Source organism: Peromyscus leucopus, chromosome 9 (assembly GCF_004664715.2).
Source record: "Peromyscus leucopus breed LL Stock chromosome 9, UCI_PerLeu_2.1, whole genome shotgun sequence".
NCBI lineage: Eukaryota > Metazoa > Chordata > Mammalia > Rodentia > Cricetidae > Peromyscus > Peromyscus leucopus.
Window position 1 is genome coordinate 21,423,219 of NC_051070.1, and position 23,168 is coordinate 21,446,386.

General features: G+C 41.8%; 2 long non-coding RNA genes across 2 annotated transcripts in view; one reads left to right on the forward strand and one right to left on the reverse strand.

The window, feature by feature from the left end:
• Positions 1–21,951, reverse strand: part of LOC119088493 — a 36,579-nt gene extending 14,628 nt beyond the window's left edge. The window contains exons 1-2 of the long non-coding RNA XR_005092136.1: positions 21,834–21,951; positions 2,396–2,494 (exon numbers count right to left, since the gene is read on the reverse strand). This is a non-coding gene — a long non-coding RNA (uncharacterized LOC119088493). The remainder of the gene's footprint in view (positions 1–2,395; positions 2,495–21,833) is intronic.
• Positions 16,954–18,771, forward strand: LOC119088494. Its single transcript, XR_005092137.1, has 2 exons — positions 16,954–17,478; positions 17,593–18,771. It is a non-coding gene; the product is annotated as an uncharacterized LOC119088494 (long non-coding RNA).
• Positions 21,952–23,168: the final 1,217 nt, after the last annotated feature.

A 23,168-nucleotide genomic window follows, 5' to 3' on the forward strand; every position in this document is an offset into this window, starting at 1 on the left:
TAGAGCTCATCACAATCTATAGCCATGCATGTTTGGGTTTACTGTCTCCCAAATTCACTCCCAGTCTGGGCAGGCAATATGGATTTCAGGAGCTGTTTAGGAAAGAGGATTTGATTTGGCAATCTCTAAAGTCTTGTCATTCTTTATGCTAATGTTTGAACTGAGAAGGGTCCCTTCTCAGAGTCTAACCTAGGCTTAGGCTGATCAGCTTCATCACCCTCATCAGCAATATCTGCTTTACTGCATCATGCCTGCTCCTGTTCTGGGATTGGTGCACAGCAAGTTAACTAGGCTCAGCCTTTACTTGCAGTTAATATTCTATTAACTAATTAACTGCCTTTGAATTCTACAAGCAAATTTATGGAAACCCAAGAAAGCACATATATCACAAAAATACTAAATATGGTTGAGTTGAATGGCATAGCATATTTGCATAGAAGTCAGGACAGAAAGGCAACAGACACTGTACATATGCTGAGTGGATCTGAGGCACAGATCCAGACCTGCTTGGAGAGGATGCAGCTGGGGCTTGCTGGGTAGCAAGAAAGTTCCCAAGATGCCGTGTTGGCAGAATTATCTTGAGTTTAGCCCCCAGGAACTTTCTGGAAATCTGCCCTCTGGGGTATTGGGGAAATCTGTTCACAGGAAGGGGTCTCATTAGGGGAACTCTGCTACAGATCTGCTTGGTGGGGGTGGGGGTAAGTTCTTGCTGCTGGGTCCTATTTACTGCAGTGCATTGTAGGAGCCAGACACAGGGGATGCTGCCTAGGCTGCAGGTGCTGACACTTAGGAAATCCCCCACCCCACATTGTAGGAGGAGCCTGGACAAGCTGTGAGCCTTGCAGGAGGCTGTAGGGGCAGTTACCAGAGCCAGGACATAATTCTGTTCTCCATGATGCCTCTTCTGAGCTCATTATTGACAGACTAACAGTGCCAGAAGCCAAAGAAAACATTTAAGGGGCCCATATTCATTTGCACAGAGCAGACAAAAAGGGTGCGTGTAGAGCTGGCAGGCAATTAAATGACAGCTAGCATACTGAGCCTGTAGTTCCAAACAGTTCCAATGATAGTTATGTTCAATACAGATCCAAACGGAGTTGGCCTGCAAATCAGCACCGAGTTTTCTCTTGGCCAAGATAGCATGAAGAGATAATCTGTCTCACTGTCTTCAGAAAAGTTAAGGACTTTTCTAGAATGAAAGTTGTGGCATCTGCTTCCACTGGAAGATGGAAGACATAAAATGTCCAGTTATCCGTGTTAAAATGACAAAGAATAGTGTTTAAAATGCCATACTTTTGCGAACGTTAAAAACCTAGGATAGTCATTATGTTACTATTTATCTGACAGTGGTGATTAATTTCCGATGTCAATTGGACCATTAAGCAGATAGCTTGATGTAGTAGGCAGGGTTCTCCAGAGAAGCAGATCCATATATATCAGTTTAACAGTGGTCAGCTTCATGCTCCAGAGGCAGAGAACCTGGGAGCTTTCAGTCCATGGATGTGGATGCTCCAGCAGCCACACCTGAAAGTTCCCAGCACTTCTGCTATGAGTCCACTCTGGAAGGCTGGAGGAGGGGCAGCCTGAGGTTTATCCCATCTAGAAATGCCCTCACGGATATGAGTCTAGTAGATTATTGTAAAACTTTTAAAAGCTGACAGTCAAAGTCAACCACCTTGAGCCTTTTAATTTCATGTGGTACCATTGTCAATCAGTGGCCTTTTTTATGAGAGTCTTGTTTAGACACTCCTTTGCTGTGTCTGTAAGTTCAAGCATATCCTCTATGTTATCTTCTTCCAGACTCAGGTATCAGAGCTTGTGCTGAAGCACTTGATCCACTTAGAGTTGTTTTTTTGTTGAGGGAGAGTGATAAAGGTCTAGTTTCATTTCTCTACATATAGCTATCCAGTTTAACCAGCACCATTTAAATGCTGACATCCCATCTTTCTTCCAGTGTATATTTTTGACTCTTTTGTCAAAAATCAGGTGGCTATCCTTGTGTTGACTTATATGTGAGTCTTCAGTACTAGTCTTCAGTACTAGTCAATGTATCTGTTTTAATATCAGTACCATGTTGTTTTTATTATAATAGCGCTGTAGAATAACTTAAAATCATGAATGGTGATATCTTTAGCAGTTCCTTATTTTGTTCAGGATTGTTTTGCCTATCCCATGGTTGGGTCTCTCTCTCTCTCTCTCTCTCTCTCTCTCTCTTTCTCTCTCTCTCTCTCTCTCTCTCTCTGTGTGTGTGTGTGTGTTTGGTGTTTCTAAATGATATTTAAGATTAGTTTTTTTCAATTTCCATGAAGAATTGCATTAATTGTTTTATGGGGATTGCATTGAATGTGTAGACTGCTTTTGGTAGGATGGCAGAAGTGTGGATTCACTCTCCTACCTTGAGCTGACATCAGTACCTTCTTTCCCCTTTAAGCTTTCAGCATCATTGGTTCCTTGGAGTCTCAGGTCTTTGGAGTCAAACTAAATCTCAGCCTTCCTGTTGTATGAAATAAATGAATGAATGAATGAATGAATAAATAAATAAATATCTCCTTACATCCCTATATAGTCCTATTCATCCTAATTTTTCTGGGGAACCTTGACTCACACAGTCAATATTATTCAGTAATTTAACTACTACCTTGGAAATGCTGTGGTTGTTACAAATCAAAACTGTATTTCTGGGGATAAAAGAATATCAAACACTTAGAGATGAACATTAAATATTGTCCTTGGGTGAGCACAGCATTTTAGAGCAAAAAGAAAAAAAAATGAAGAACAAAAAATGCCTTTGATTAGGATCACTGCAAAATCTTATTTTTGCCCACATAGCTTCTTGTTATAAACATTTGGACAGAAAAATCATTATGTATATTATATTACATCAGAATTGTATATATCTCTGTTGATTTTTCCTGGATTTGTTCAAATTTATATAACTTTTTTTTTTTTTGCAGAAACCCTTCTATATGGAGCATGTGCAGGCTTGTATTCCTGTCACTATTTTCTAAGCACATAGTGTGACAACTGTTTACAGACACTTACATTTTAATAGATATAATAAGCTATCTAGAGGTGATTTAAGTATACAGGAAGATGTGTGCAGGCAATATACAAACACTATAATATTTTCTGTAAGGATGGACTCTGGACTCCATAAAGGGTTCTGAAAACTATTCCAAGGCTGAGGGAAATGGACCTTATTTCTAGGGTGTAAATATCCATCTATCCCACACTCTTACCATTCTTGGAAACCGCTGCTTACACCATTGAATTGAGGGAGGAGGGAGGCTGCGTTTCTTTGTATAAGCTTTGAATTTATGAGATGAGATGTTTCTACGTGAATTTCTTTGCCACAGAGAGGTAGATAGTTCTCTGATCTCCCGTATATACTTGTATCTTGCAAGAAGGGCGAGAGAACAATGTTGCTATCCCACTTCCACTCAGCAGTGAGTGGCAGGGAACTATCAGGAGATTTTCCTCTGTTGAGTCATTCTCTATGTTAAGGGAAAAGGTTCTATGAAAATTTCCTAATAGATTCTTAGAATATGCTCTTTCCAGAAACTTCATAATCATGTCTGCTTTATAAAATGGAGGTGTCTAAGCCACTGTTTCGCTGGGGATGTCTTTCTGTATGCTGTGAATGTGTTGCTCTGATTGATTGATAAATAAAATGCTGATTGGCCAGTAACCAGGCAGGAAGTATAGGCGAGACAAGTAGACAGGAGAATTCTGGGAAGTGGAAGGCTGAGTCAGGAGATGCTGCCAGCCGCCAACATAAGAAGCAAGATGTAAAAGTACTGGTAAGCCACGAGCCACGTGACAAGGTATAGATGAATAAAAATGGGTTAATTTAAGATATAAGAACTAGATAGCAAGAAGCCTGTTGGGGCCATACAGTTTATAAGTAATATAACTCTGTGCATTTACTTGGGTCTGAGTGGCTGCAGGCCTGGGAGGGACTGGAAAAAAAACTTCAGCTACACTGTCTAGTGGTTAAGAGCTCTGTCTCAGGAATAATTCTGCCCAGGTTTAAATTCTGAGTCTTTCCTTTGCTCTTTGTAAGACCACAGTTGCCTCAACAGGCTTCCCATCTGTAAAACAGGAATACTGACACTGACTCAGTAGAGTTGTCATCAGAATTCATCGCTCTCAGAGTATGCCTAGCACCTAACCCATACTCTTCATGTAAATATGGAACACACGCTCCTAGATTAATGAGCAGTACTGAGACATCCTTTTGTTTTCCGCCGCCATGGTCACTGGTGGAAGAATTAGCTGCTGATTTCTTTACTGGTTCCACTAAGAAAGATGCCTGACCCAAGATGCACTTTTGTCAGCACGGAGAGCCATGCTAATGAGTGTGGGCACCCATATTCAGAGATTCATATTTATGGATGAAGGATTACGGTAGCCAGAGAAGATGGGGGTGGCTCTGCAGGGACATTCATGAGTGACTGGCTTCTGTGGCTTGAACGTGAAATGTCCCCCATAGACTTATGTGTTCAAACTCTCAGTTCCAGCTGGTGAAGCCATTTTGGAAGACTGTGGGACCTTTAGGAAATGGGTCATTAGTAGTGGCCTTGCAGTTAGAGTTCACCCCCACTTCCTGTCTGCCCTCTGCTTCTGAACTGCAGGTGCAGTGTGACCAGTTGCCTCTCACTCCTGCTGCCCTGCCTTCCCTGTAGCTAGAGTTTTCCTGCCTTGCCCACAGTCAGGACAAATCTATGTCACCCGCCAGTCCCACAGCCGCTCAGACCCAACCAAGTAAACACAGAGACTTATATTGCTTACAAACTGTATGGCCATGGTAGACTTCTTGCTAACTGTTCTTATAGCTTAAATTAATCCATTTCCATAAATCTATACCTTTCCACGTGGCTGGTGGCTTACCGGTGTCTTCACATGCGGCTTATCATGGTGGCGGCTGGCAGTTTCTCTCAGTCTTCCACTTCCCAGAATTCTTCTCCTCCTTGTCCCGCCTATACTTCCTCTTGCCTGGCCACTGGCCAATCAGTGTTTTATTTATTGACCAATCAGAGCAACAGATTTGACATACAGATCATCCCACAACACTTCCCCATCATGATAAACTGCATCCTTTTAAACTGTAAGTCAAAATTAAACACTTTCCCTCTAAGTCACTTCTTGTAATGTATTCAGTAACATAAACAAGAAGATAATGAATTTGATGCCTAGGGCAAATTTGGTTTAGGGGCTCAGGAGAAACAGGAGGAACTAGCCATCATGGTATATTAGGAAAGAACATTTAAATAAGTAATTAGAAAAATAACTAGATGGAACACCATTTAAAGGATAACAAAGGAGTCTGCTATTTATTGTGAAAGCATGGGATACTTTTGATTTTTCTGAGCCTATATGTTATAATTGGCCTCTCTTAGGCCTTTAGCAAGGACAGGACCTGGTTTTCTAGGTAGCTTTATCTGAAGCATTTTGTAGAGCAGCAAGAGTATCAGAATAGGCTACTGGGGCATCATCCTAGACACCCTAGACTACTGAATACATTTTCCTGGATTCTTATGAGCAGATTTATCTTTAATAAAGCACTTTTTTTTTCTTCTGCTTATGGGATTACTAAGAGGTAAACTAGCACCATGAGATGCTGAGGGAACAGCCAGTAGCATACACTCTCTGTATCTTGTCTCCACTTTGGGAATGGCCATATTTTTGCACACTTTATTTGCATCCATACTCTCTCTGTTCTTCTAGTGTTGGCCTTCTTGACAATTTACAGACCATTCGTTCAGCTGTCTTGGTATCTTGATAAGTTTGATCAATGCTCTGTCTCCTACTGATTTTATGTTTCCTATTTGAACATTTGACTCACTGTCTTGAACATGTAGTGTGTGGAGCCTAACATTACACCCAGCATTCCCGGTGTTTTGGAACCTCTGGCTGTGTGGGTACACATCACTAATCCCATCATTGGAGAGACTGAGACCAGAAGGGTCCAGAATTCAAGGTGGCTAAGATTGTGTAGCTGCAATAACAACAACCACAACCACACCCTTCAAGCCACCACACAAACAAAACAATAAGAAAAACAAGTCAAATTAAACACAAAAACAAAACCATGAACCCATCACAAAACAAAACATTAAAAAAAAAACAACAAAATATTGAGAAAAAGGTAAGAAGGGCATGGAGAGTTGACTCAGCTTTTAAGGTACTTGTTGCTCTTGCAGAGGACTTGGAGCACCCATGTGGTAGTTTACAACTGCCCTTGACTCGAGCTCTGAGGGATTTGATGCCCCCTTCTGGTCTCAGGCACCCTGTCGCAGGCATGTGATGCTCATGTGGTGCACATGCACACATACCAGCGGAACACTCCTGCACATTAAGTAAACTAACTAAATAAAAAATGAATAAAGGAAGGACAAGAATCCATGAAGTGAGTAGACAGGCAGACAAAAAGGACAATGAGAGTTAATGAATGCCTCTGAGAGTTAATGAATGCCTGAAGTGGGAAGGGTTGTGTGGCTGAGGAGCAGGGCAGAAGGCAGCTTAGGGCCAAGCAAGGCTTGACTCACATGGTGCTTCTCCTGTCATCCCTTTTGTTGTCCACAGAGTACACTGCCCCACACCCCCATTCAGCCACCTCAGTCCCCCTTTGTCAAAAATTGAGTTGATGTTTTTACTCTGGCTTTCTTGTCCCCTCCAGAGTCCCTGTCAGAAAACATACCTGATGGTTTTTTTTTTTTTTTTTTTTTTTTTTTTAACCAAAGCAGTTCTACTTTTACTTTTCACTTTCTTTACTAGTATATATAAAGTTGGGTTTTATAAAGACAATTTCTTTCAATATGACATGTGCTTTGGTCACATTGAATTAATAGCACCAAAGAGCAGGGCCACCTGGACTTTGGGGTCTTTTGCTGAGGATGGCTGGCTGAGAGAAAAGCTCCAACAGGAAGCTTCTGGGTGCACTCTGAGAGATGTCATCCAAAGCAGGTTTGAGAGGAGGACAGTTGGAGAAAGTCCTGGAAGCAAATATTAGCCAAATGGCTGAGCTGGGAGTCTGGTGTCAATGCTGAGAGACCTGGAGGCCAAAGTAGAGCCTGCAGCAATGATGCGGGACAACGTGGAATGCCCTATTCTTTTCTAACATCTAAATACAATGTATTTTTATTGTAGTAAAATGTACATAATGTAAGACTCACCATTTTAATCCCTTTAGGTATATAATTGAGTGGTACTCAATATTTCCACATTGTTGTGCAACCATCACCCCCACAATCAAGAACTTTGCTTCTAGTCTGACACGCTGTACCCCTAAACTCCAACTCCCCTAACTCACTCTTCCCAGCCACTGGGAAATGGCCATTTTACCTCCTGTAACTATGAGCTGACTACTCTGTCCACCACATGGAAATGAAATTGTTACAGCATTTGGCTTCCAATGGCTGGTTTATTTGACCTAGCTAGTGTCTCTATGGCCATCCATATTGAAGTATGTGTCAGAAATTCTTTCTTTCTTAAGTGAATGGATATTGCAATGTGTTTACACAGTGTCTTTCTTGATATGCCCATTCATCAATAGCTGTTTGGGTTGTTGCCCCTCTCCCACTTCCTGCAAATGCCTCTTGGCTGTTGCAAATAATCATGCCATGCACATCAGGGTACATGTTTATTTGTGCCCCACCTTTCCATTCTGCTGAGTATACTGGGTCATATGGACATTTTGTTTAATTTTAATGAACTGTCATTATGTTTCCAAATATTTCTAATAACATTTATATAATATTCTTAAAAGTTTAAAAATGCAATAAAACAGAGAGGATAATTAACATTCATGTGGTTTCAATAGTTATTTAAGGTGAACTAACTTATTCATATTTATTTTTTCTTTTTATCTGGTATCTATTGTACATAATGTTTGCTTTGATGATATATATATATATCATATATATCTGCTTTATGTAGCTATATAAAATCAAACATCTATGATTGAGATAAAAGGTGATATTTATGATGGAATCTGCCTTACGTCACTTAATAACTCCATGTACACACATTGTTCCATGAATGAGATAGTTTCATTCTTTTTTATGGTCAAATGAAACTTTATTGTGTTTATCCACTACATAGTCTTTAATTTTTTTTAGTTTTTGAAATTAAAATATATTTGCATCATTTCCCTATTTTCTCCTTTCACTTTCTCCCATGTACACTCCCCTGCTCTGCAATCTTTTCACATTCATGGCCGCTGGCCTCTTTTTCTGCAGTTGTTGTTCATACCAGCAGTTTGTAGGACTGTTCTCCTTCTCCTTTTCCCTCCATCATTTGTTTTCTGGTTTTAGTTGCTTGTGTAATGTAGCTCGGCCTCAAATTCACAGCAATTCTCCTGCCTCAGCCTGACAAGTTTTGAGATTAGATTATACCTGGTTAATTTTATTTTTATGATACCCATTCTAGTTTGTGTGAGGTGGACTCTGATCGTCATTTTAACTGGTGTTTCCTGGGTGGTGAAGGAGGGTAAATCTTTTATTTCAGCACTTAGTAGCCATTGCGCCTCTCCGTCTGAAGTGTCTTCTGGGCCAGGGGAATGGCTCTGCAAGTAAAAGTGTGAGGACCTGAATTTGAATTGCTAGAACCTATGTAGAAGATTCATGCATAGTGTGAGCCAAGGCTCCTATGGAAATACGGGAGGTAGAGATAATGGACTCTCTGGAAACTCCTGGACCAGCTGTCCCAGTGTACAGTAGAGAGACTCCAAAAACCCTGTCCCTAAAGAGGTGGAAATCAAGGCCTGATGCCTGAGGTTGTTCTCTTCTTCCACAAGTGTGCAGTGGCACACACACACACACACACACACACACACACACACACACTCCTGTACTCACACACATGAATGTGTATTCACACACAACATGTACATCTTTCCAGACACACAAAGTTAAAAAAAGAAAATAAAAATTTGTTCGTCTCCTTAGACTATTGATTGTGTTGTTTGTTATTTTGCTACTTTCTTGTGTTCTTTATTCTATAAATAAGTCATCTATCATATGTATAGCTAGCAAAGACTTTTCTCCCATCCCTTGGGCTGTCTCTTCACTCATTTATTTCCCTTGCTCTGCAGAAGCTTTTTGCTTTCAGAAAAGCAAGATGGGTCAATCTGTTAACTTAGCAAACATTTACTTGTGAGAACCAAGTGCCACATCAGACCTGGGTAGGGGTGATGAAATGTGTGGTTCTAGCTCTCTTCTCTGGGAACATGGCTACATGATGGCCCTAGTTGTTGCCTTTGTGGATCTACCTTCCTATTTGTGCTGGGAATGCTCTTTCCATGGACTGTTGGTTCCAGAAATAAATGGGCATGGTGCAGGGCCTATTGCTCACTGTTCCTGTGAGTTACAGGCCCCTTTCATTAGTGACTTTGGTTCAAGATCTTTCCATCCACAGGGATGGATCATCTGGTGATTTCTCCACCTAACTTCTCTTCCTTCTTTCCTTCTTTCCTTCCTTTCTTCCTTCCTTCCTTCCTTCCTTCCTTCCTTCCTTCCTTCCTTCCTTCCTTCCTTCCTTCCCTCCCTCCCTCCTTCCTTCCTTCCTTCCTTCCTTCCTTTCTTTCTTCCTTTATCTTTTCCAAGAAGCCAGATAGGCCCTACTCTGTGAAATCTTTTAGCCTTTTCCAGTTTAATAATCTGTGAATAGGATTCATAGTCTCTCCCTGTAAGTCTCTTATACACTGGATCCTGTCTTTCCTTGGAGGGCCGCTGCTACATCACTCAGACTTTATGACTGGAATAACACCCCCATATGATGTTTCTTGTGTACACCAGGAAGTGTAATGCTCTCAGAAAGATTTTAACACATTCCCAAATGTCTATTTCATTCTACTACAGGTTTCAATACCCTTGAACTCCTATACTCAGTTCTACCTCATTGTTCAAGTGTTAATCTCACTGGTCAAGACTAAGACCTTTACCACAGTATAAAGTCAAATTTAAAGCAAGCATTAATTAAATACTGGCCAGGTGGATGGGCTCTGCCCAGGTCCCAGGAAATGGTCCATAGTGACTGTTTTCATGGGCTTAAAGTATTTTCCATCAGATTCAATCAGGAGCAAGAATACATCTTGACTTATTTCCTGCCCATGCACCTCCCACACTCATGCGATCAAGCATATCCAGTGTAGTTGGATGTGTAGTTGGGTCAAACAAACTTGTTTAGGAGAGTGAAAACATGTGGTTTGTTATCTCCCATAAACAATAGCCTCTAGTATTTCAGGGACTTTCTGCCCTTTGGCAAAGGGCTTGCAGATCAGAGACATTTTTGTTTTATGGATCTCTCAAGCATAGCAATTGAAAACTAAAACATAACTTTGGCTGTCACATTCCACCTTGAGTGGTATCCTGAGTCAAATCCTTGATATTGGGATCTAATAACCATCAGTTTAATGGTACCCAGACTGGATACTATCAAGTAGTTATTACTGAGAACAGTCGTTACAAAACATGTTCCTTTAGTGGAAAGTCACATCTGAGATCTGTTTATCTTTTAAAATGAAGTCTGTTAGCAAGGCAAGCCTGTCTATCTTTTCTCAACAGGAGACCTAGTAACTCTAGAAAAAGCAAGGCCTAATTTTTCCACATGAAATGGACTAAAAAGGTGGCTGCAGCCTTGGAAGGATCTGGGTGCCTGATGCTGCTAACCTGACACAACTATATCATCAGAGCTCTAAAAAGGATGCATTATAGAAGAAAATATAAGTGCCCTGTGTGTCAATTAAAATGACAGAGACTAGTCCATTATCCAAACTGTCATTCTAGACTCCTGTGGTCTCCACGGCATTGGGGGCAGAAGTACCAGGACAGCATCGGTCTTTGGCCACCAGATCCAGACAGTTAAGAGGCTTTTCTGAGGTGGAAGAACATGTGGGGGACTGATCTTATTTGTCTAGGCAAAGTGGCGCAATCAACCCTCCAGTGTCCTGCTTGTCCACAGTTTGGGTTGGGTCCTGGCAGCAGGTGCAGCATTGGGGCAGTATTGCCAAGTGGTTAGCATTACCACAATCTAGGAGAAGTTGTGGTAGTTGCCTGTGATCTTCTTTGGAGACTTTGGGGTCACTTCTAGGAGCTGGAGGTCTCTGTCATAGTAAGCCTCCTCTATTAAACATATTAAATACCGTATTTACCAGATCTCTGACAAGTTTGAGGACCATTATTGATTAAGTTGTATCTGAGCTAAATAAACCTAGAATTAATCTTGAAAACACATAAAAGAAGCTAAATAAACCATTCTCCCATGATTAATTACATTAGTGTTTAGTGTGACTACAATTATAGTTTTGAATGTACTAAATAATTTAACCATTTTAAGGTGACTATTAACTTGCATGTCTTAATTATCTTTAACAGTTTACAAATATAAGCTTTTATAAGATTAGGACCTTATAGCTTTATCTCTGTTAAGTTTAATACTTAAAAAAATAACACTTTCTGAATTGATGCTCCTCCTAGTATCAAAATAAAACTTTTAACTCATAAACTCTGTCTACAGCAAGACTAGGAACTTCCTGACCCATTTATAGTATTCCATTACAAAATGTAACAGTTTCTTGTATGACCTATTTTTTCAAAACAGCTTAAGCTTAACAAATTTAGTAAAGACAAGGAGGCTAGACATATAATCCTTAAGCATGAATAGACCTCAGGTAAGGAGAGACATTCTCTAAGGCAGTGGTTTTTAATCTTTCCAATGCTTTGACTTTTCAATACAGTTACCCACATTGTGGTGACTTCCCCAACCACAAAATTATTCCTTTTGACATTTCACAACTGTAATGTTTCTACTGTTATGAATCATAATGCAAACATCCAACATGTAGGTGGTCCTAGGCTACCCTGGTAAATCCCCAAAGGATCATGGCTCATTGGTTGAGAAGTTGCCCCAGCCCTTTCCAGATTGCTTAGATAGGAATACCTCAGTTTCTACTGTTTAGTAGTTGGTGCTCATAGCTGTGGCCCTAATTTTTTTAATTTACTTTTAAGTTCAAATAATAATATAAAAAATTTAAAAACTTAAAATGCCCCATAGCCTTATAAGTTTAAGTATTTTAAAAACTGCTCCTTAAAAAATATCCAGTTTTAATCTAAATTTTCTGTAAATCTCCAAAATTTCCTCTTAAAAAGTTTAAAATCTTTCAACTGTGTGCTCCTACAACATCAAAAAATAAAGTACTATTTTTCACTTCAAGAGGGAGGAAATAGGGCACAATCACAATCTGCAGAAGGCAAAACCAAGCTGAACAGTGCAAACAATTCAAAGCTCAATATCTGGGATTTATCCAAAATCCTTTGGGTTTTCTTGAGGGGCTTGGATCCCTTCTTTGATCCCACCCTCAGTAGTAAATACAAAGCCTCCCTTCTAGATTTCAGCCTGCTCCATTTTATTGTGGCTGGTGTGTCTGGTGACTATCACATGACACCAGCATTTCCAAAACTGCTAGAGTCCGTCATTGCAACTGTGATCTCTTTGAGAACTTTAACTGTGCCACATATTGGCAAGTCTCAGCTGTTCTTCCTAACCCCTTAAAACCAATACCACCTGGGTGACTCTTACATTACAAAGTTTGGTTGTCAGCATTCTTGCATATGAAAGCATAGAAGCAGCTTTAATACCTTATTAAATAGGCATTGTTTTAAAAACGTATCTTTCATAAATCTTGTTTTCAGGACAGGATAGAAATTGTCATACAAAGATCCACCCTAATCCAAAATATTTGGGGGAACTGTTGTTGCCTCCTTTGTAGGACCACTCCATGTGGTCACTTTTAATCAAGATGGTGATGCAGTCACATGACATCTATCTTCTCTAATCCTAACAAAGATGGCTGTCAGCCAAATGGCTGCCTAAAGATGGTGAAGTCACATGACATCCCTCTCCATCCCTAGCAAAATGGTGACCAGTCATGTGACTTCCTAAAGAGGTGGCAATACATTGCTTGCTTATATCCATAAATGAAATTATGCCATATGGTTCCTTTAAGATCACCTATGCATAGATTTTTAACTATCAACTCCTAATATTACTAGTTTTAAGTTAACTTTTTAAATGAATTTTACAGATTTTTTGGCCATATCCAATAAAAAAACTTATAAAGCTTGAGGTACAGAATGTTCACATAAACCAAGTCTAATATTTTTTGCCTGCTTTGCCTTGCTTTCTTTTCTCTGTCACAGTGTCAGTTGGCTCTGCTGACTCAAGACATAGAGGAGACTTTTAAATATGCTTGGGTCTAGAGAAGGAAGAGTCACAACCCAGCTCTAGAGCCAGATTTCCAATAAAATAGAACAGCATAAAACAACTTTAATGTTATCCACAACCAAAAGCCATTTGAACTCCCATTACCCCGAATCCACCAGAGAGCTCAGAGATAAATTCTGAGCTCTGGCCATAACAGTAGCCATGGCAGTGGTGGTGACTGGCATCTGGTGGTGATTGGCAGCTGATAACAGTGGAGACAGCGAAGATAACTGACCCATTTCTGTCTCAGCTCCATGTTTAAACAGCACTTACAGAATCGGAAAACATAGACAAAACTTTCCAAGAAAACAGGCAGATGTAACTTTCTCAAGAAACAGACAGACAAAACTTTCCAACAAGACAGACAAAACTTTTCCTGGGAAACAGATAAAACTTTCCAACCAACCATAACCAGGTGGGTGGGTGACATGTCACTATTTTTTCTGGATGGGAGAATGTTGGGGTCCCATAGAGCTCCCTCCATACCCCAGATAGGGATACCACAAAACAGAACCAGACGATGACTCACCAGAAGGCCTCTGTAGACGCTTCCTGCTTTTTTCAGCATGGGAGTTCATTCTGACAGTCTGTGAACTGGAAGGCATCCTCGGAGCCTTGGAACATCTCAAGGCACACGCCTTCTGAAGTGGCCTTTCAGCCCCAGAGTTCTATAGTGAAGGTCTAGCTTTAGAATTTGGGTGGGTAGTCTGGATATTGCTGGGGTTTCCAGAAAATGTTAATCCCAATGGTAAGAATGAAACCACTACCACAGTTTCAAGTCAAATTTGAAGCGAGTTTTAATTAAATATTGTCCCGGTGGATGGGCTCTGGCTGGGTCTATACCCAGGTGCCCAGGAAATGTCACTGAGTCACACTTTGCAAGAAATCAAAGTATTTCCCATCAGGTCCAATCAGGGGCAAGCATACATCCTGATGCATTTCCTGCCTATGTACCTCCGGCCTACACTCAATCAGGGGCAACCATGCATTCTGATGCATTTCCTGCCTTTGAACCTCCCATCCACATGTGATAAAGCACATTCAGTGTCAGTCAGGTCAAACAAATTTGTTTAGTGGAATGAAAACATGTGACTTGTTATTTTCTATAAACAACAGCCTCCAACATTTCAGGAACTATCTATCTTTGGGCAAGGGGCTTGCAAATCAGAGGGATTTTTGTTTCATGGATCTCTTAGGCATAGTAAAACTTAAAAACATAACTTTGGTTTTCACACAGGGTTCTTACTTTTCTTCACCTCTACATGGAACTTTGCCCTTGTGGTGGTTGGTTTTAAATTTCAACTTGCTTCAACCTAGGATCACCTGAGGAAAGAGTCTTAATTGAGGAATTATCTAGATCAGATTGACTTGTGGGCTTGTGGAATTTTCTTGATCAGCTTGATTCAGGTGGGAAGACCCACCCTGGTAGTGGGCACACCTATTTCATGGACTGGGCCCCGAAGAGCTCAACACTAAAGAAACTTAGCTGAGCAGAAGTCCCAAATGAGCATCATGTGGCATCTGATTCTTTCTGTTCTTGACTGTGGATGTCATATGTCATGTGACTGGCTGCTAGAGTCTGCCTTCATGCTCCCTCAATGGTGGATGGTAACCAAATAAACTCTTTCTTCCCCCAAGTTGCTTTTGGTCAGGCTGTGCTATAGCAGTAACAGACAGGAAACTAGAAGTGCCTCCACTTCCTTGGTTTCTTCCACATACAACACACTGCAAGCCTAAACATGCATCAGGTTTATCTGATTTTCATATTTTAGAAATGTAAACCATCTGAACATCAGTTGGCCTTATTTCCCTCTCAAATGTTCTTCAACCCCAATTACCAGGAATTCCCCCACTGACCATCTTTAAATGCAAGCTAAAACCTTTTTTTATGTTGCTTAGTTACTTTCTCCCATCTTGGTTTTCAGTGATTACCCCAAAGCCCAAATACATATTTACCTCTCACAAGGAAGAATTAGCTCTCTCTTTGTTTATTCTTTTCTTAATGATCAGAATCTTTGGGACTCATCTTTACTGCCGGATTTTACCCATCAAGGTGTTTTCTAAGCAAAGGAAATTTCCCATGTTAGAAGTCAGATACTACCCATTATATTGCTTTCAGCCTCACTGTATGGAAATATAAATATAGCAAATCTACTGTGGGTTCTATATTAGAAATGTTTACTGAGTAGTGTAAGCCACAAGAGTGGATAATCAATCTGAAGTGAAACTGAGTAAAGGGGAACAGGAGCAGGAACCCCTCCCTGCATCTTGTTGGTTGAGATAACCAAGGGAAGTAGTAGGGGCTGAGAAGAAGCAGAGATAGGGATACCAGTGGGAAAACGTCATTGTCATGCAATGATCTAATGATTTTATAGACTTTACTGTACGCTAGACACTATTCCAAACGCTTTCCACGAATCTTGCCAAACCTTTCAATAGGACACATTACCACCCCAACTTTACAGTGAGCAGAATCAGGTACAGAACAATCAGTTAAACAGCTTTTCAATCAGAAAATTATTAAAAGATAAAACTGGGGTATGGATGTGGGATGCCATCCTCTGGGTGCTAAGGCCATGGGAGGCACCTGGAAAGTATTTAGATATGAGCACCAGGAAGAAGTGTGCATGATTCATCTTCAAATACGGCACACTAATCTTTTCACTTGACCTCAAGTGCAGAAGTAATAGCATCATTACTAGTGTGTACTCTAAAATAAAAGACAGCAGTCTGTATTTATCACAAACCTATGCCGTTTATTTAAGCTCATGTGGTGAGTGACATGAGTGTGCTAATCTGTTGCAATACCACATCCAGAGAAATGATGTTTTTAAGGGTCATGCGTCTTTCCACATTGCCACCCTGTATCACCCACAACTCAGGCAACTTTTTCCTCTCTGAGCTGTCATGTCTTCTCTATGATGTGTCACTTTGTTTTTATAATTTTTTTTATTTAAAAAAAATTATTTCCGGGCTGGAGAGATGGCTCAGCCGTTAAAGGCTAGGCTCACAACCAAAAATATAAAAAAATTTATTTCCTTTTACATACTAACCCCTGTTGCCCCTTCTCCCTCTTCTCCCGCCCCCCCCCCCCACCTACCCCTATCCCACCCCTATCCCCTCCTCATAGAGGGTAAGGCCTCCCCTTGGGTAGTCAACACAGGCTGGCACACCAAATTGGGGCCGGACCAAGCCCCTCCCCCCTGCATCAAGGCTGAGTAAGGCATCGCGCACCTTAGGGAATGGGATCTAAAAAGCCAGTTCCCATACCCGGGATAAGTCCTGGTCCCATTGCCAGGGGACCCACAAACAAAATGTGTCACTTTCATTTCAATTAAAACACAATAAGGTTATATGATTCAGAAAGTACATTTTTATGCTTTTCCAAGTCTCATCTCTATGAGCTATGAAATAAGATATAAAAAATGACAAGACAGTTGAAATATGACTCTGTGGATTGATTCCTGAGCCCCATTTCTAAATAGTCCAGAAAGCATTTGTAACTAAGGTAGATTTCTTTTCCAAAGTTACATTCTAAAAGATTGGAAGCTATTGACCTCCAATTGCTTGTAAGAGTAAAATTATTTTAAAAGTAAAAATAGACTTCCAATTTATAAATTTTCTGTGCTATTACTTAAAAGCCTTATTTATTCTCACTAAAAGCACTCAGCAAACCATGATTGCAATAAAAAAAGAAAAAATGAGTGTCCTAAGTGCAAGTTGGACTGAGGGCAATGGCCAACATCAGTGATGTGTGATATATGGATTCTGCACACCATCCGTTATTTGTAGACTTTATTCACAATCACTTGACTCTGTCTAATTGCTTTAGAAACCAGAGGTAGTTTTTGTGTTATGTAGAGAATATTCTTGATAAAAAGTTTCTGAGTATTTTAAAAAGTATTCTCATGCTTGCGTGCTCTTTGGGGAGGTCACAGGTTAGTGTGCAAATGTATCTGGTCATTTTTATGCTCACTGTTCCTTCCTTTGTTTCATTCTTAGACTAGGGACGACTGTTATGATTTAGTGAGTGAGGCCCTGCACCGCTGCGCTGATCATGCTCTGTGGGCTTGATGGTGGGACCAGGAACATACACTGCTGGCAGTCATGCTGTGACTCACTTGGTGACCAGGCACTCCAGCCACCCCTCCCCCAGCTGGTGTCATGCTCGGGACGTCATCATTGCACCAGAAGTCCATCACCCCTGCCGAGAAGGTTGTGTGGATTTTTTTCTCCAGCCTGTCAATTTGGCTCTGAGCTTGGTAAATTATGACTCAGAGCTGGTTGGTTCCTGGTATGGTAAGCAGGGGATGCTTCTCTGTGTTACAGATACTTCTTCCTGAAGCAGTTGCTTCCTGAAGTCACTGAACATCTCCTGCCACTTGACCCTTTGTCTATACCTACCAGCAGAAGCCAGTTTGTAGGAACCCTGCTGTCTCTATCCCCTGGATGACTTCCTACAGCAACTCTCTGTTGGACATCCTCTATGGACAATTTCGGTAAAACACCCTAGGTGTTTTTCTAGGATACTTCCTGATCATCACCATCATCATCACCACCACCATCATCATCACCACCACCATCATCATCATTTTCTTCATTGTAAAGATCACATGTCCATTAGGTAACTAATGCTGAGTGGCTATTTTATACTGAACCAAAAAATTAAAGAGTGTAAACTTCTATTCTAGCATTATAATTTAAGCAGGTGCACTGATACACACGTAAGTTTATAGGTACTACATAACAGAAATCAACCTGCTAACTAGCTAGTCCGGATTGCTCGTTATGAACTAGATCTGTGACTGGATCATGAAGAGAACCTCTGGGAATCATAAACAGAAGGAGGCTGTTCACCTTTCTTTGGTTAGTGTTTTAGGTAAACAATGATAATAGATTCACGTTGTTGACTTTGGGTCTCTGTGGTCAAAGAGAGTGTAAGGTGGGTAGTGGTACTGGGATTGCTGCTTTTTTGTTTGGTTGGTTTTTTGGTTTTCTTTTTTTTTTTTTCTTTAAGGGAAGGAGATACAAGATGATCAAATGCGTTTTGACCAGCTGTAGCAGAGAGAGTGAAAGGGACAGGATGATGGAAAGAAGCCGGATCCAGAATTATGCCCAGAACCCAAGGGTAGCTCTGTTACCAGATGCAAGATCCGAGTCAAAGCATACACCTGGAAATTCCTAGTGTCCCCTTTTCATCTGTATGATGGGAGTAATAACATCTGCCCTGATGTGCTAGAGTTAGTATGCTAGTCAGTTTTGTGCCCTGGAGATAACTTAGAAAGAAAAAAAAAAAAAGGGCTGGAGCTTAATTCAGTGGGTAGCATGCTTGCCTAGCACATGTAAAGCCCTGTTTGATCCCCAGCTCTACACAAACCCTGTGTGATAGCACATGTCTATAATATCTGCCTAAGAGGACCAGATGTTTAAGATCATCTCAGACATATGGCAAGTCTAAAGCCAGCCTGGGACACATGGGATCTTGTCTAGAAACAAAACAAAACAAAACAAAAACCCCACTAAACTTGTATTTGCTCCCAGTTTTGGCATTCCAATCCATAACTGCTTGATCCTGTTTCTTTGACTCTGCAGGAAGACAGCCCCATGATGGTGGGACAACACAGGAAAGCAAAATGGCTGACCTCATGGACAGGACAGGAGGAGGGAGCAGGGAAGAGGAGAGAGAGTAGAAGAGGAAGAAGGAGAAGAGAAAGAGGAAGAAACTCTCTCACTTCCCATTATCCTTCTTAAAGACACACCCCAGTGACCTAAGGGACCTGCCAAACAAGCCCCATCTTTTAAAGGTTCTACCACCTTGAATTGCTTCCTGAGGACACACAGGTCCTTAAGAGGATACTGAAGATCCAAAATATAGCCCTCGGTAGGTGCTAGAGAGTAATCACCATTTTCTCTGTACATGGGAAGGAGCAAGGCGAAGTTAACTAACAGCTGGAGGACCCACAGGAAATTCTCTATGAATATGCATTTCCTAAAGATAGTGTGGCTGCAAGTACAAGTCTGTGATCTGTTCTATACATTGATACATAATCTGAAGAAGCTTTAAAGAATGCTTTATAAAAAACCTTATCAAAACCCCATCTTTGATTAGTGTGGACTGTGTCTGTCATCAGCAGAGAAATCTCTCTTACATCTTTGACCAGTGGCCATGAGAGTGGGTGGATGGGCGTGAGACTTGTTTGCAGATTTCACAATTCTGAAGTACTCAGCGTTGCCGCTCTGAGTGTGGGCTTTGAGTGCTGGACCACAGTTTCCCTTTTACGGGTTTCCCCATGGTTACACTGCAGCAACCGGCTGTCTGAACACTGTTACCGAGGGATCCCTCCCCTGCACCTAGCGAGGGATCTGAGCTTTGTTCCCACTCCAGACCCGTCGGCGCTGGCACCTCTCCAAACAGTGCTGTCTTTGGTGTAGCAGGCCAGATGCCTTGGGGGGCCTGTGGTCAGTAAAGATAAAGTTGCATAGTTCCTGATTCAGAGAAGCCTTAGGCTAGACATTCTCCAACTTTCCAGGGATTAGATGTGTCCTTTCTCCCCTTCTTCTTGTACAAGAAGAGGTGAGGACTAAGCAGTAGGGATTTTATCAGACCTGGATTCTAGCACTGGCTCTGCCCAGTGTAATGCTGGGCCCCTGAAGGTCTCTCCAGGATAGTGTTTTCATCAGTAATGGACGGTGGCCAGCGATCTCTGTTTAATTGCTAAGGGCACATAGAACCCTGCTCATGGGTCTCACGATGTTCCCCCACACAAAGCCTGTGTTTCTCCATGGTGGCCCGGTGTCTGGTGTCTGGGTGCGCATGCTCAGGGCTCTGCTTCTCCGCTGCCCTGACTGGCACAGGGGCTTCCTGTTTGCTTCACCGCCCACTCCTAGTGTGGAGCAGAGGGTGCAGAGAGCGCTGTGTTCAGGAAGGAAGTGAGAGGACCGAGTGTGGCAGAAGCTGGGCTTTTTTTTTTTTTTTTTTTTTTTCCCCAGAGGATGAACAAGGAGGTCAGAGTGTCAGATGATTTCCATCTGTTTCTATTTCTTGTTAGAAAACAGACCAGGTTACTCTGTGACACGTACCAAGCACCTGTTCAAGACAGGAGTTGGGGGCTTCCATACCTCCGCTTTCTGACAATTTCCCACGTTGCTGTAGGACTTCTGCGTACAACGTTTCAGCGGAAACCACTCAGCTCAGCGTGAGGTGGTGTCTCAGCGCCTGGTCCTCTTTGGACAGCCATGGGGCTACAGGCTTGTGTTTTGGGACCGCAGAGTTTACCTGAAACCTCCAATCTCACACTCAGGCTTTTGTCCTCAGCGTCTACCTTCCAACAAGTCTCATGCCTAATGGGGAGCCACAGGAGCTGAAATGTGAGATGTGTCAATGATTGGGAAATGAAACCACGGGTCAAGGAGTTTGTTACAAAAAAATACCCTGGGAGCTAAGGAACGCTGAGAGTGGGAGAGAGAGTCTTCCCCAGGCAAGAGCACACCAACTGACTTCATTCAATACCAAATGGTCAGCCCTGAAAGTGTACATACAAGGGACCTTATCAAGACTGAGCGGGTTGTGTTTATGTTACGTAATACGTACACATATATTATAACAATTAATGTAAAAAGAAGTCTTGAGTTCGAAAGAAAGAAAGAAAGGGTATTTGGGAGGGCTTGGAGAAAGGACAGGAAAGGGAAACATGATGTAATCATAATTTCAAGAAATAATAATTAAAAAAAAACCCCACTCTGTTTGTGTGACCCTCATAATCTAGATATTCCAAACACATGGCATGGTTTCTTAAACATAGACCCATCTAAAACAATGAGCCTGCAGATGGGCTCTGCAGAGGCTCGAAATGCAAAGAGTGTTTGCTAAGTTCTTTTTCTTTAATGGTTTCTTAGGAGTGACTGCTGTCCGCAGCCCTGAGTGCGTGGAGAGGCAGATGGAGTTGCCGCACATTCCCTGGGCAGTCAGGGTAAAGGCACGGGTGGAGCCTTCTTTCTTACTCCAGTGACTTTCTAAATAACTCAGTGAGGGGATCACAGATTTTGCTGCTTTTGCTGCTCAGTGTTCAAGACAGAAGTCGGTCCAAATTACTACTGTTACAGAAGCGAACTTAGATCATTCTTTTAAAGAGGCAGGGAGAAGAAACTCCCAATTTTCTGCCACAGCTCAGTGCATCCTGCCTGAAGGGCTGTGGGGCCTGGATGCTGAGCTGGCCACTGACGTGGTTGGGGCGGAAGATTGGCATCAGCAGATTTTCAGGCTCAGCCCTAGTGTGGAAACAGATGCCCTAAAGCAGAACAGAATCCACCCTGATCAAGCTCTTGGCTGCTGCCACCGCTCCCATGGCCACCATCTGCTATCTTAATGCCTCCCCAGCCCCCAGTGACACTCCCTGCTTCTGGTAACCTTCCCTTGTGAGTAGTATCACCGATTTGGGAGACTGTAAGCTATAAATAATAGCTTTAGCAGCCTAACTCAAGCCAAGAGCAGATCCTTCCTCTCTAGGAAAGGGAGAAGTAGGCTGTTACCCTCATCTGTCTCCTTTCCCCTCTTTTCATCTGTCACTTACCGATTTCCTTCCCCTCCACCAGCTCCTGGTGCTGCCTTGGCTTACAAGTTGCATCGGAGGAACAACTCAGAGCTCTGAAGTTCTAACTCCCGATTGAGTGAAAACTTAAATTAGAAAAAAAAAAAATAGGAAGAGATCAGTACTTACTTTAGAAGGCTTCTTCTTTTTTTTTTTCTTTTTTCTTTTTTTTAAGGCTGGCTTAAGTGCCAAGTACTATTAGCTCCTGAGATATGGTTGAGTGGGGTGCCCTTTAGAATGCTGCCCTTCACATCAAACAATCGAGGTGATTTGTCATACAGTTTTGGGTAGACTGCATGGATACCAATTAATTTCTGATCTGGCCTTCAGCGTAAAAGCACTAAAGTGTGGTGAGTGTTGGCTTTCAAGAGGCTGCACTGAGGACAGCTTCTTCAGACGCTCTGATGCGCTTTCGTTTGGCATGTACTTTTAAAATAGAGTTCAGATCTGGTTCTAACTTTAGGATGTCGAGTGTCTTAGCTGATCTGCTACCACAGAGCACTGTAACATGGGTGGCAGAAGGAGAAACATGCATTTCATACTTACAGAGTTGAGTCCAAGATCAAGGTGCTGGCTGGCTTGTTTCCTGGCAGGAACTTTCTTCCTGGTCTTACAGATGGCTGATGGATGTCTTTCTGTATCTTCTCATGGGGTGAGTGAGAGCATGTGGAAGAGCAAGAGAGAGACACAGACATAGCTCCTTTGGTGCTTGTTAAAAACAAAGGCACTGTGATGGTTGATTTCCTTTATCAACTGGGCAGGATTTGGAATCTCCTTGGAGACGTATCTCTGGGTGTGTCTGTCACTGTGAGAGTATTTCCAGAGAAGTTTAAATGATGGAAGAACCACCCTAAATATTAGAGACACTGTTTCCTGGGCTGGAGTTCCCAACTGACTGCTGATGCAAAGTGATTCCACATCTCACTCTTCTGTTACCGGGTCTCTTGTATCCATGTCTTCGGTATCATGATGGTGTGAGCCAAAGCCAACTTTTCCTTGGATGCTCTTGTGAGGTTCCTAATACAAACACTAATCCTGTGATTACAACTCCACTCTCATCTTTTCTATTTAGAGATATCAGTGGCTATAATGCCAGGTACCTTCACATTAGGAGTTTGTGAATTAACATATTTGGGGGGGGTAGGAGAGTAATAAGCACTTAGCCCATGGCATGGTACAAATGATTTAACTTCTCTAAACTTCGTTTTTCTTCATCTGTGGAATTCAGCAGTAACAGGAGCTGCTACTGCACGGTTTTAAAGATTGAGGGAAGCAAACTGTGCAAAGTTTCCAGAACTTGATAAAGACTTTGCCACT